The sequence below is a fragment of the Medicago sativa genome, chromosome 4, assembly GCF_051527215.1.
Source record: "Medicago sativa cultivar Bolivia chromosome 4, Bolivia_mono, whole genome shotgun sequence".
NCBI classification, from domain to species: Eukaryota; Viridiplantae; Streptophyta; class Magnoliopsida; order Fabales; family Fabaceae; genus Medicago; species Medicago sativa.
Window position 1 is genome coordinate 36,902,727 of NC_140752.1, and position 13,260 is coordinate 36,915,986.

At 33.8% G+C, this 13,260-nt stretch overlaps 1 pseudogene; it reads right to left on the reverse strand.

The window, feature by feature from the left end:
* Window positions 1-9,969: 9,969 nt before the first annotated feature.
* LOC146929128 (uncharacterized) overlaps window positions 9,970-13,260 on the reverse strand; it is a 29,494-nt pseudogene continuing 26,203 nt past the window's right edge.

Below are 13,260 nucleotides of genomic sequence, written 5' to 3' on the forward strand. Positions count from 1 at the left end.
TCAAGTTGTTTATTTTAGTCTTTTAACATGAATGTAATCATATATGAAGGTTGAGAAAGAATAAATTCAGGAACAAGACATGTTAATATTATTTTTAAGAAAATAAAGTTAATAGCTTAAATTGGTGTAATTTTTGCACCTTTTTTGTTGTTTTTTTGTAGTCGTTTCATAGCATAGTAGTGAAGTAGCATATGACAACACATCACAACTTTTTGTTTCATTTCATTATTGTTTTTACTTTTGGTTACCAGTTTATTTTCCTTATTTTTTTTTAATAAATGTGGCAGATTTAGCAGCCTTTGCGGTTATCTTTTTCTCAAAGCAATTCATTTTCATTAGAGCAGTGCTAAAGATCCCGAAGAATATCTCGTGAAAATTCAAGAAGGCATGTGTGTAAAGCATGTATTGGTGAACAGTCCGGATTTGGTGGGATAAAGGAGGTAGTGGTGTCAATTTTTTTTTTGTATTAACTAGCTACAGTTATCGGGATAAATTCTTGATAATTTTGTCGGGAACTTTATCTTTATTCTTTTCATTATTATATCGACTTAAGTGCAATTTTGATCCCCTTATATTTAAATTTGTTAAGTTTTGATACCCCATTTTCTAAAATCGGATTTTTGATCCCCTATTTAGAAAGTAAACAAAAATTTCGAGTCCCTCTCCTTTTTGAATGATGTGGCATTGCTTTCACAAGTCATCATTTGCACCTCATTTACACGTCATTTTAATTAAAAATATAACCATAAAATTAATTAATTATACTTTTTTTTTTAGGAAAATTAATTACACTTTTAAAATAAAAATCTGAAAATAAAATATCAATATTATTCTAGAACCCTAACACCAAAAATCTTCAAATTGATTTTCAATGAGCCCATCTCTTCAATTAGTCTCATTGTCGCCTCCATCTAACACTGTTGCCTTTTTTCCTCAAGCATGGTCACCATCCTTCTTCTTTCTTCTTTGTTATTCCTTCTTTTTTCCTGCTTCAAATTCCATATCATCACTACTCACCTAACCATTACACCCTTCTTTAAATTCAACTACCAAGGGGTGGAATATGTAACAAGTTTGGTTGTTGAAAGGGTAAGAAAGAAAACGAAGAAGAAAAGGAAGAGTTCATAGATGATGGGTGTTGTGATGAGGATGAATGATGATGATGGATGTTGTGTTGGGTATAATGAAGTTTTGATGATGAATTTGGGATGAAGGATGAACCAGATTTTTTTTTTTTTTGAAGGAAGGATGAACCAGACTTAAACTTTAATTATTATCAATTAAATTAAAAAATAAAATTAATGGATTATATATTTTAAAATCAATTATATATTTTAAAATTAATGACGTTGAAATGATGTCTAATGATGATACTACGTCAGCAATGTCACATAGGATCCATATGATTAAAGAGCATGCCACATCATCTAAAGAGAAAGGAGACGGTAATTTTTTGTTAACTTTTTAAATCGTGGGATCAAAAATCCGGTTTTAGAAAAGGAGGTATCAAAAGTTAACAACTTCGAAAATAGGGGATCAAAATTGTATTAAGCATATTATATTTTTTTCGTTCTCGTGAGCTTATCTCAGTTGGTTGGGACAATGCATAAAATATGCAAGGTCTGGGGTTCAAACCCCGACCACTACAGGTCCGGGGTTCATACCCCGACCACTACAAAAAAAAATATTAATATTTTTCAGTTATCACATAGCAGTTCATTTTCATTTTTTTTTCCTTCCCGTTACCACATAGTAGTTCCTTTTCCCTTTTATAGATCTAGACGCCCTTGCGGGTAGGACGAGTTTCTTGGTGTAGACTTTTGTATATTGTTTTCTTTTGATTACAACGTTCTTTATGATTTATCATTTTTATTGTGTTCATTTTCACCTTTGATTAGTTCCACTGAATCTAATATATGACTTTGATTGCATATTCATTTTTGTTAATTTTCCTATTCATTTTTGTTGATGTAAACTAACAGTGGCGGATCTTAGTGGGGACCTGCAGGTGCCACTGCATCCCCCAAGTTTACTATAATTGTCATATTATGCATAAAATTTTGTATGTTCCATGGGTGCCGTAATGGTTTGACCAACTCAGAAACCCCCCTAAGGGCGTGGGTTTGATCCTCAATGCCTTCTTTTTTATTTTTTATATTTTCCATTGTATTAATATATTAATAGTATTTTATTCAAAAAAAGAGGTCCCTTGGGGACCGGACTCGAACCACTGCTCTCTATGGTTGTTCCAGGAGGAAAATAAAATAAACCGCTAGACCGATCAATCATTCTGCTAATTTCTTAAAACTGTTTAGTATATATTCTAAAAATATTTGGCACCCCCATTAAAAAAATTCAAGATCCGCCACTGTAAACTAAATGTTGCTAATTTGCTTATTTGAGATTGTGCATGTCGATCACTCTCAATCATCACTTAGTTTGATTGTTTCTGAGTTTAAATATAACTATACAAGTAATAATATAGTCAAATTGATATTTTATATATGAAACTCTACAAAACCCGTGCATCTTATAGGTTATTAGAGTCTAGTATAATATAAAGAAGAGAAATCGAACACATACAAACTTGCTATTATTCATTTACTTCTCTCTAATAAACAGCTCTCAATTTTCAAAGATAACTATTTGCTCAATTGGGGTGTTATATTAGATTATGAAGATAAGTGATAAGTTGAACCTCATATCCTTAGGTTTATGCGATTGAATAGAATTTGAGTAGGACACTCCCATCAATTGTTGATTTCTTATCTTTTGCCTTCGACCTTCTTCTCCTGTCGAATAAACATGGTGCACCTGCACGTACTCTTATGCTCTTTCTCATAAATCAACAAGATTTAGTGGTTGGTATTTTTTCTAAACAAGTGGGTGTCGAGATTTAAGAACAATTTTTTTTAACAAAATAAAATGAAATATATTAACTAAATTTACTTGTCGTTTTCACAAGGAGTGTCACGAAAGATTAAGAGATCCATAAATTAAAAACAATAAAAGAGCCAAAATACAATCTCTCTAAAAGAACACAAAACAAAACTAAATAGTAACATCCAAACACAAAAGAAGGCAAAGCCACCACTTATGATAGTTAGAAGCAAAAGTTAGATGATTTGCCTTCGGCCACCATAAAGATTGGAGTTTAATTTTCTCAAATAGATGTTGAAGATAATCCCCTTTTGTTTAAAAACAATCCCCTTTTGTTTAAAAACTCATGAATTCCTTTTGTGTCAAATGATCTAGATGCATGAAAGTCAAATCAAATTAAGAACAGAACAAATATTTTTTAAGAAGCTACAAATTGAAGTAAATGATCAAAGATATGAGCGGATGAACTGTAATTAGACCTATCCAATTATAAATATGAAAACAATTTTTTTCGTAGAAGTCACAAATAAATAAAGATGGTTGATGTTCTCCTCCATGTCACATCCGTCCGCACAAAAATTAGTATTTAGCTGAAGCACCATTTGCTTGATTAAACTATTCTTATTTAGTCCTCATGAGCTTAGTTCAGTTGGTATGGACAATGCATAAAAATATGCAAGGTCCAGAGTTCAAACCCCGGCCACCACAAAAAAAAACTATTCTTATTTAAACTATTCTTAGAAGTGACGTTGCTACACTTTCTTTCTCAGAGCATAGTTAGTTTTTTTTTTTCCTGTTTATTCCTTTTTTTTCCTGTTTATTCCTTTTTATTATCTTTGTAAGCAAAAAAAAACTATTCTTATTTAAATACTAAAATTATCCAATAGATATCTATGATTCACCACTTTTTTATTATCCAATAGACACTTATACATTGGTAGTCTATTTTGTAGTTATAGTTGTCCTTATTATTTTCCTCTCAAAAAAAAAGTTGTCCTTATTATTTTGTAGTACTAAAATAATCAACATCAATAATCCACCCAATATTAGATAAATAAAAATAAATAAGAACCACACAAACATAATTTGCATTGTCAATTTTAGAAGAAAGAAAATATATATGAACCACCCGCACAATTTTGTTTAGGACAGCCATCTGTGTCAACTAATTTACACTAATGTTTAACAAAAATAAAGATCAAATATTAAATAAAATTAGTTTGTTCCAACTATGAATCTCTTTTAAACTTAATTTATATTTCATAAAAAATCAATTTATTTATAAAATGTGAATGTTCATTTTAGTCTTTGAGAGAATTCGAAAGATCCAATTTAGTTTCTCAGAAAAATAAAAGTAACTTATTTTTTTTTTTGGTACAAAATAAAAGTAACTTTAGTCATTGAGAAAAATAAATCGGGACAAGTTAACATTTAACCTCTATACACTTTGTTTGGTTGATAAAAAAATGATAGAAGAAAGAAAATAAAGTCCAACAAGATATTGTTAAATAATTTGGTACGAAAGAAAGATAGAAGAAACCAAATTATAAATACAAATTATTTTTCGCATGACTAAATTAAGTCTTGTGAATTTTTGAGAAACTAAAATGGGCTTTCTGTTAATTTTTATCACAGATCATGAAATATAATTTACATATCATGAACAATAAACTTCAGTCATAGTTGCATGAAAATTAGGACACCATTAAAATTAAATAAGAGGGTTTAGGACTTACCTCTTGACGCCATTGATTGTCAACGCGTATGTATGCTCTTTGATGATCTTGAATTCCAATTATGTTGGATAGGATCTTCCTCTCCTTCTTTCTCAAACTTTGATGGGTAAGTATGTAATAACATGGATGATCTTTTGCATATGCCCCAAGACATATTTATAGAGAAAGTGGAGAGGGGACCTACCCTTTCATGTAGGGTTACAATGGTTCTACCAATTCTTTCATGAATAGTCACTAGGTATCAAACCATACCCTTTCATAAAGAGTTGAATGGTTCCACCCATCATGGATTCATTCAACTATAGGCTACATTATTCAAGTACACCTACCATGTGATGTCTAATATCTATTGATCACAATATAGGTATTTCAAGACCCATCAAGATACTATTCAACCAATGTTTAATTTTATAAATCAATGGAAGACCAAAAAATTTCTAACATTCTCCCACTTGGGCAACATTGATTTGATAAATAAAAGAAAACAAAACAAAACAAAAAAAAACCAAAATAAAATAAAATAAAACTTTAAAAAACACATTGGTTGAATAATAGTGGCCACTTTTGTATCTTGACTAAAATCACAAATAACCATGATCAATGCCGACAAGCAAAAAAACCTATCAGCTAGAGCTATAGGTGAAAATTAAACCATTAAGAGTTTATGTCACCCACAACCACATAACTAACATTTCTTGTTGTCATGATCACCAAATAAGTGTACTAATGCAATACACATCATAGTATATATATTGTGATCATTGTATACTATTGTGTACAAGTCCTCATTGTACCTTTCAAAGAAAGTACAATCAATCCCTTAAAAGAGATTCATGTTTCAAATGAAACATTCCATTCCGGAACACAATTTCTTTCTCATGAAAGAAATGACAATCTTCCCAAAGAGATTAAAATCACATTTCATATGAAACATCATTTCCACAAGAGAAATCAGAGACAAATCTCAAATAAAATTTCCATTAAAAAAAAAATGCATGTTAAGCATGATAGTAATAATAAAAAGAAAATGAGAATAAATTCATTAATTTAAAAATGAACACATACAATTAATGTCTTCTCCCACTAATTAAAAATATCAAAGGACTTTACAATTCCCATATTTTCAACATGTTTCGTAAATATAAACGGCCTAAGCCCTTTAGTTAATGGATCTGCAGTCATTTCTTCGGTGGATATGTGCTCAACCTCAATTTCATTATCCTCCAGCATTTCTCTAACAACTAAGAATTTAATCCTTATGTGTTTAGAAGCAGAAGTCGTTTTATTATTTTTGGTAAAGAAGACAACCGAGCTATTATCACAAAATATCTTCAATGGCCGAGAAATGGAATCAACTATACCAAGAGCTGAGATAAAATTCTTTAACCACATTGAATGGGTTGCAGCACCATACAATGCAACAAACTTTGCTTGCATTGTGGATAAGGCAGTTAGAGTTTGCTTAACGCTCTTCCAGGATATAGCACCACCAACCATCTTGAAGATATATCCAGAAGTTGACTTCTCATCATCAGGGCATCCAGCGAAATCAGCATCGGAATATCCAACGACATTTAAATCATCAACTTCCTTATAAACAAGCATATAGTTCTTTGTCTTCTGGAGGTATCTGTTATACCCTAATTTTGGACCTAAAAATACTAGCTCAATTCTTTTTTTCTTGCATTTCATGTCATTTGAATTTGTCTTTGATCAATTGCATATTCCTCTGCATCTTATTTCAATGTTATTTGCAAAATTCATGAAAAAGGGTATTTTAGTCATTTCCTGCATTCAAATTCATTTTAGTCCTTGAAAATTGTTTGTGTCTTTTTATTTGATTTGTATAAGTCCTTGTTTCACTCTCATGTTAAAATCCATTTCAAAATTTACATTTGAAGTCATTTTGAGTCAGTTTAGCCCCTAGGGGCATTTTAGTCATTTCCTATGTTAAAATTTCTTTCAATCTTTGAAAAGTTGTCCCTGAGTCCTTTCAATTGGTTTGAATGAATTTTTGTTTAATTCCATGTTAAAATCCATTTCAAAAATCACATTTGAAGTCTTTGAGTCAGTTTAGCCCCTAGGGGCATTTTAGTCATTTCCTGTGTTAAAGTTCTTTTTAATCCCTAAAAAATTGTCTCTGAGTCTTTTAATTTGCTTGTATAAACTCTTGCTTTATTTCCCTGTTAAAAAACCGTTTTAAAAAAAAATTGCATTTGAGTCATTTTAGTCCCTAAGGGCATTTTGGTCATTTCACATAAAATTTCGACAGAGAGAGGTTACTTTAAAGTACCTCATTTAGTTGTTGGTTCATTTTAGTCCGTTTTGTTATTTTTAATCGTTTCACTTTACGTTAATTTTCAAATTACTTTTTTAATGCAACTTTAGTTAATTTTGCATTTTAGTCCTCAAGTTGTTAAAATTGCATTTTAGTTCATTTTTTGTCCAAGAAGTTAGTTACGCCACATGTCCTACTCCTATTGGTCCAAAAATTCACACATCACCTATATAATGGGTCTCATGGTCAAAGAGTCAACACACTAATCATTTTTCACAAATACACAAAAATCTCAAAAAATCAATTTTTCTTTCCCTCTTTCTTCTCCAAAACCGCAACCACCTTCATCACCACCATAACCAACTTTTTCCACCACCTCGAACCTCCATAACAAACTCTTTCCACCACCTCTAACCACCCTAACTAACTTCTACCACCACAACTTCATCTTCAACCTCTCTCTAACCACCACAATCTTCTTCCTCCACCATCATCATCAACAACATCCACATTAAAACTCACCACAAAACCTCCATAACCACCACAATCTTCATCTCTAACAAACTTCAACCACCACAATTAACTTCAAACCTCCACAAATCCATTACCAAATTCATGGATTCATCAAAAACACTCATCATCACAAACCTTCAACTCCACAAAAATCACATCCATAAACAACAACCTTCAATCAATTCCATTAACGACGAACCGGAATCGGACGAAGGAAAGAAATCCAATCGAAGCAAAGGAAGAAGAGAAACAACACCAAAGTCGAATACATAAGAAGAATCCGGAGCCATTCAAAGCTTCGTCAAGCATCAAGGTATTGTTCTTGATCCAAGCTTTTTATTCCACTCTTTTTCCTCCAATTTGCGCGGCTGTATGCGTTAGATGTAGGTGGATTGATTCTGTTTTGAATGTTTCCGAGTTCATATTCAAAAAGAGAATAACGATCCGGTTTTAAAAGTGTAAAAAAAATTCGAATCGGAGCTCGCCGGAATCCGGAAGTGTCGCCGGAGTTATGAATTTTCCGGCGAACCTTTGAAGATTCCGGCGAGTTTGGTGAACTTTCCGGTGACATTCATGAGGTTGAAGATGAACATTTAAGAGAGAGAAGAGAGAGTTTATGTAGGCTTTGGCTTTAGAGAGAGAAAGTTTTGGTGTTGTGCTTGTTGTTTCACTTGAAAAGCTTTTTCTAGTTACTACTTGTTGTGTTGTTTTATCCTATGCGCGCATGACCACATTCATTCCATGTTCCTTTGCCTTCTTGATCGTTGGATCAAGGGTTGATCCAATTGGATCAATCTTACGGTCCCTAATGCTTGCTGTTTGGATGTGGATCTTGTGTGTTTGGGCCTGGACTTTTGTTACTACTTTCTCCTTATTTTCTTGCTATATGCACACTATTTCTTGCTGAATACACCTTTGCATGCCTAAAATCTCTTTGAAAAATTCTAAGAAAATTCCTATAATTTTTCTAGTATATTTTGATCAATTTTGATATATTGCATGTCAAGATTGATCAAGAAATACTAGAAAATTATTTTGCCTTGGTTTAATGCTTTTTCTTTTACTTTTTGTTGAAAAATCTTGATGAAAAGCTTGTAAAATTTGGTGAGTTCTTTTTGCATTTGTGTTGATTGATTTAGGATTGTTGCATATGAATTTTTGTATGCTGAAATTTGTTAGGAAAATATACTTGTAGGATTTGTTGTGATTTTGTGTTGTTTTGTCCAAATTTTATGATGTTTTTTGCACTTTCTAATTCCAATCTTTTGGCTCATAATGATTGTGTTTTGTTGAATGATCTTGGAGTGTTGTTTGATGCTTGATAAGTAGTGTTTGGGGCTGTTTTGAATATGTGATAATTGGTTACTTACATAGCAAGTTACTTGATGTTTAAATGTGTGAATTAATGCAAAAATAGGTTTAATATCATACCATAGTTTCTTGACTTGTAATTTTCTCATAACTCTTACATTGGGGCTGAACCTAAACCCTTTGAAAAATGCCAAAATGGAGAGTTATGAGTCTCTTGCATTTGCCTTGGAATTTTGGTGTTTTATTAAGTGCATTTTTGCTACTTTTTCTTGCATTTTTACCATGTTTTATGCTTTATTTCCTTGCCAATTTTTCTACTATCCTATGCCTATTATTACTAACCATTTGTTCATTGTTTCATAAGCATCTTCCATCACTTTCATCTTCATCTCAATTCTTCATTTCTTTCCCTTTACACTTTTATGTTGCTTTAAATTTCATTTATGTGGGATTAAGTTCCCACAAGGAAGTAGTGTGTATGTAGGGAAATGATGTAATATGGACTATGGACACTAAAAACTCACACATGCACACACCTCACTTTAGATGTATGGCTAGGATATGCATGTTTAGATGTATGGTTAGGTAATTGCATGTTTAGATGTATGCTTAGGTTTTACAGTTAGAGAAAATTCCAATTTTCCAAACAAAAACTTGAACCATCTCACTCAATTTTTTTTCAAATAAACTCTTGGAACACATTCCAAGTGAATTTTTCTCTTTATTTTCTTAATAAAAGCATCAATGAAACTAATTCCAACTTTGACTTGTTTTTGTAAATAACTAATTCCAACTTCACTTTTTCCTTAATCTCATGCCCTTGGAGGCCTCCTATCTCTTCTTTCAAATCCCACTTTCCAAAACTTAAAATCAACCAACAAAAACAAAGACAATTTTTGAAGAGAACTACGGTGGATTTGATCACTTAAAAGGGTACGTAGGCAAGGAAACAATATTCCTTCAATTCAAATAAAATAAAAATTCAAACATTCTTCTCCCTCCAATTCTTCACTTAGTAAACTCTTAGGTGTAAATATCACGTTTCAAATAGCATTTAAAAATAAAGGCATCACTTTATATTCATAGTGTCCATATCGTGTTCTAAAGGCCGTCTTCTGCATATCTTCATCCTTCACCTTAATCTGATGGTAACCTGACCTTAAATCAATCTTACTAAACACACGAGCACCCACTAATTGATCCATCAAGTCATCAATTATCGGAAGTGGATACCTATTCTTTATCGTCACCTTATTCAAACCTCATGCTACCCTCCTTCTTTTTAACCAACAACACCGGCGCTCCCCAAGGTGAGACACTCGGTCTTACAAACTTCTTATCAAGTAAGTCTTCCAACTGTTTCTTCAACTCTGCCAACTCAACTACTGACATACGGTAAGGAGCCATCGACACAGGCTTCATACCCGGAACAAGGTCAATTGAAAATTCGACCTCTCTTTCTGGTGGCACATCCGGAATCTCATCAGGAAAAACTTCTGGAAATTCGTTTACAACCGGCAACCTATCAATCACAGCCTGATTCTCCACAGACAAATACGCCATCAAAGAAAACATTAAGTTCCCTTCATGTTCCAATTGCTTCAGCTGCTTAGTAGATAACAATTCTGCTCCACTCTCTTCTTCGGCAGAGGAAAAGTACACCGACTTACTAAAACAATTAATATGAACATAGTTGTACTCCAACCAGTTCATACCATGGATCACATCCATACCCAACAATGGCAAACACACAAGATCAACCTCAAAATCTCTACCAAACATGGATATAGGGCAACTCCGACAAACAAGAGAAGTGGTTACTGAACCCGTAGCTGGAGTTTCAACAACCATTTCCCCATGCATACTTGACATAACTAAACCCAACTTATTTGCACAATCAACAACAATGAAACAATATGCAGCACCAGTATCAATAATAGCAATTAAAGGAGTACCATTAAAGAAACAAGTACCTCTGATAAGTCGATCCTCATTAACCGTTTGTGTACCGACCAATACAAACACCTTTCCACTTGACTGAGCCTTCTTAGGCTTCTTGCACTGAGAACTAAGATGTCCTTCTTTATCACAATTGAAGCAAACGATGTAACCACGCTTGCACTCAGCTATTGTATGCACTTTCTTCCCACAACGGAAACACTTCTTCTCATCACGACCACATGCGTTACTCTTGTGGTCTTTTTCACCACACTTGTAACAAACTACCTCAGCAGGAACATCTCTTCCTTTGGGTCTCCTTTCCTCATGCATTCTTTGTTTTCCCTTATCAGCAGGAGCACTGTTAGGCTTTGGACGACTCTGCTGTCCCTTACCTCTACGGTCACTCATCACTTTATAATGAGCTTTCGCATCCTCTTCATATATCCTGCAACTACTCACCAATTCAGAGAAATTCCTTTGTTGGAACAAAATGTGTTTAACAATGAACCTTAAAGAGTTTTGATGATAATAAGGTATTAAAAATTGTAAATTGGACTAGCTAATATTTGTTCAAGTGTACAGGACCATAATTAAAAAGTTACATCATTTATTGGTTCTGAATGAGCAAATAAAGAGCAAAAAGGTTTGACAAAATTGAAGCTTAGACGTTCCTGAAGGCAACTTGCTCCTGAAGAGAATAAGCGCTCCTGAAGTAAAGCAGCTCCTGAAGTTAATAAAGTGCTCCTGAAGAATAGTGCTTCTGAAGACAAGAGGTCCAGAAGCTGCATCATCAGAAGCTGCGTTATCAGAAGCTGCCTCATCAGAAGCTGCCTCATCAGAAGTCATTTCACCAGAAGCTGAAGATCAACTAGATTTGCAAAGATTCAAGGATTGAAGAATCAACACTGCAAAAGCTGTCTATTGGATTCGAAAACACTGCAGAAGATTAGTGAAACGTTGCAACGGTCATTTCAAAGGAGTTTGAAGGCATGTGCTTGCAATTTGGACTAAAGCGTTGACATTGTACTACTGTACGAACTGTACAACCAACTTCTCCACTACTCTGTTTTGTGTCCATGCTACAAGACAAGAAAACAACTCCAGAATACGGCTTCGCCTGTAAAGATGTTCCTTTGGATAAGGAATGGATTTCAAATTTGTTCTTCATAGGACAACAACCAAATCAGGCAAAAGATTATTGGTGATAGATCAAGCTTCAACAAACGACTCTTTGATGTGCTGGCAATTTCACAACGTCTCTTTCACACCTCTATATAAAGGAGTGAAGACCTAGAGAATTGGTAATGCTGAACGAAAGACTCACAACATTTTTACAAGTGTCAAACCTCTGCTGAAATTGTTCTGCATTCACTTAGAATTTTTGTGTCTCAAAGTTTCATCTTAGAAATTCTTAAGTTATTGAGTCTATATCTGATTTGTATTATGAGCACCTCTGATTGTATATCAAGTGTTCAACCTTAAACAATTTTCTGTGTAATTTTGTTTAGTTAGAAGTCTCTTGCAGTTGTGCTTGAGCAGGGAAGTCTCTTGAGTGTGTTCTTGAGCAAAGGAAGACTCTTGCAAAGTGTGCTTGAGCAAAGGAAGTCTCTTGCAGGTGTGCTTGAGCAATTGTAATCAGATATTACTCTTAGTGAAATCTCCTTGGAAGTGAAAGGGGGACTAGACTACTTCCGGATTGTGGAAGGAACCATTATAATTGCTTTGTGTCGTTCTTCTTCTCTCTATCTCTCTCTGTTTTATTTCGTTGCATTTAGATTCTGATTACCACTTCAGAAGCTGTATCACTTAGTTTCTGACCAGTGTGTTCAGTTTTTAGTAGAAACGAAGAATTTTCCAAAACACAATTCAACCCCCCTTCTTATGTTTTTCTCACCTTCAATTGGTATCTAGAGCCTTGGTTCTGTTGATAACACCTAACAGTGTAACAGTCCAAGATCAGAGAAAAACATATCTGACCAATCTGTTTCTGGAAATGGATCTGGCAACAACAACAAAAGTGTTGCATATGATTACAATGTTGACAAGAAATCCAGTGTTGGAAAGATTCCAAAGTTCAACGGAGATGCTGAAGAATTTTCTTGGTGGAAAACCAACTTCTATAGTTATATCATGAGCCTAGATGAAGAACTATGGGATATACTAGAAGATGGTGTTGGTGACTTAGTTCTTGATGAAGAAGGAGCTGCTGTGGATAGAAAGAAACATACTCCTGAGTTGAAGAAACTCTACAAGAAGCATCATATCATCAGAGGTGCCCTTGTCACTGCCATACCCAAAGCAGAGTACATGAAGATGAGTGACAAATCCACTGCTAAAGCTATGTTTGCTTCTCTCTGTTCAAACTACGAAGGCAGCAAGAAGGTCAAAGAAGCTAAAGCTCTCATGCTTGTACATCAGTACGAGTTATTCAAGATGAAGGATGATGAAACTATTGAGGAGATGTACTCAAGGTTGAAACCTTAGTCTCTGGGCTACAAATTCTAAAGAAGAGCTATGTTGCTTCTGACCATGTGAGCAAGATACTCAGAAGCTTGCCTGCAAGATGGAGACCAAAGGTGACTGCCATTGAGGAAGCTAAAG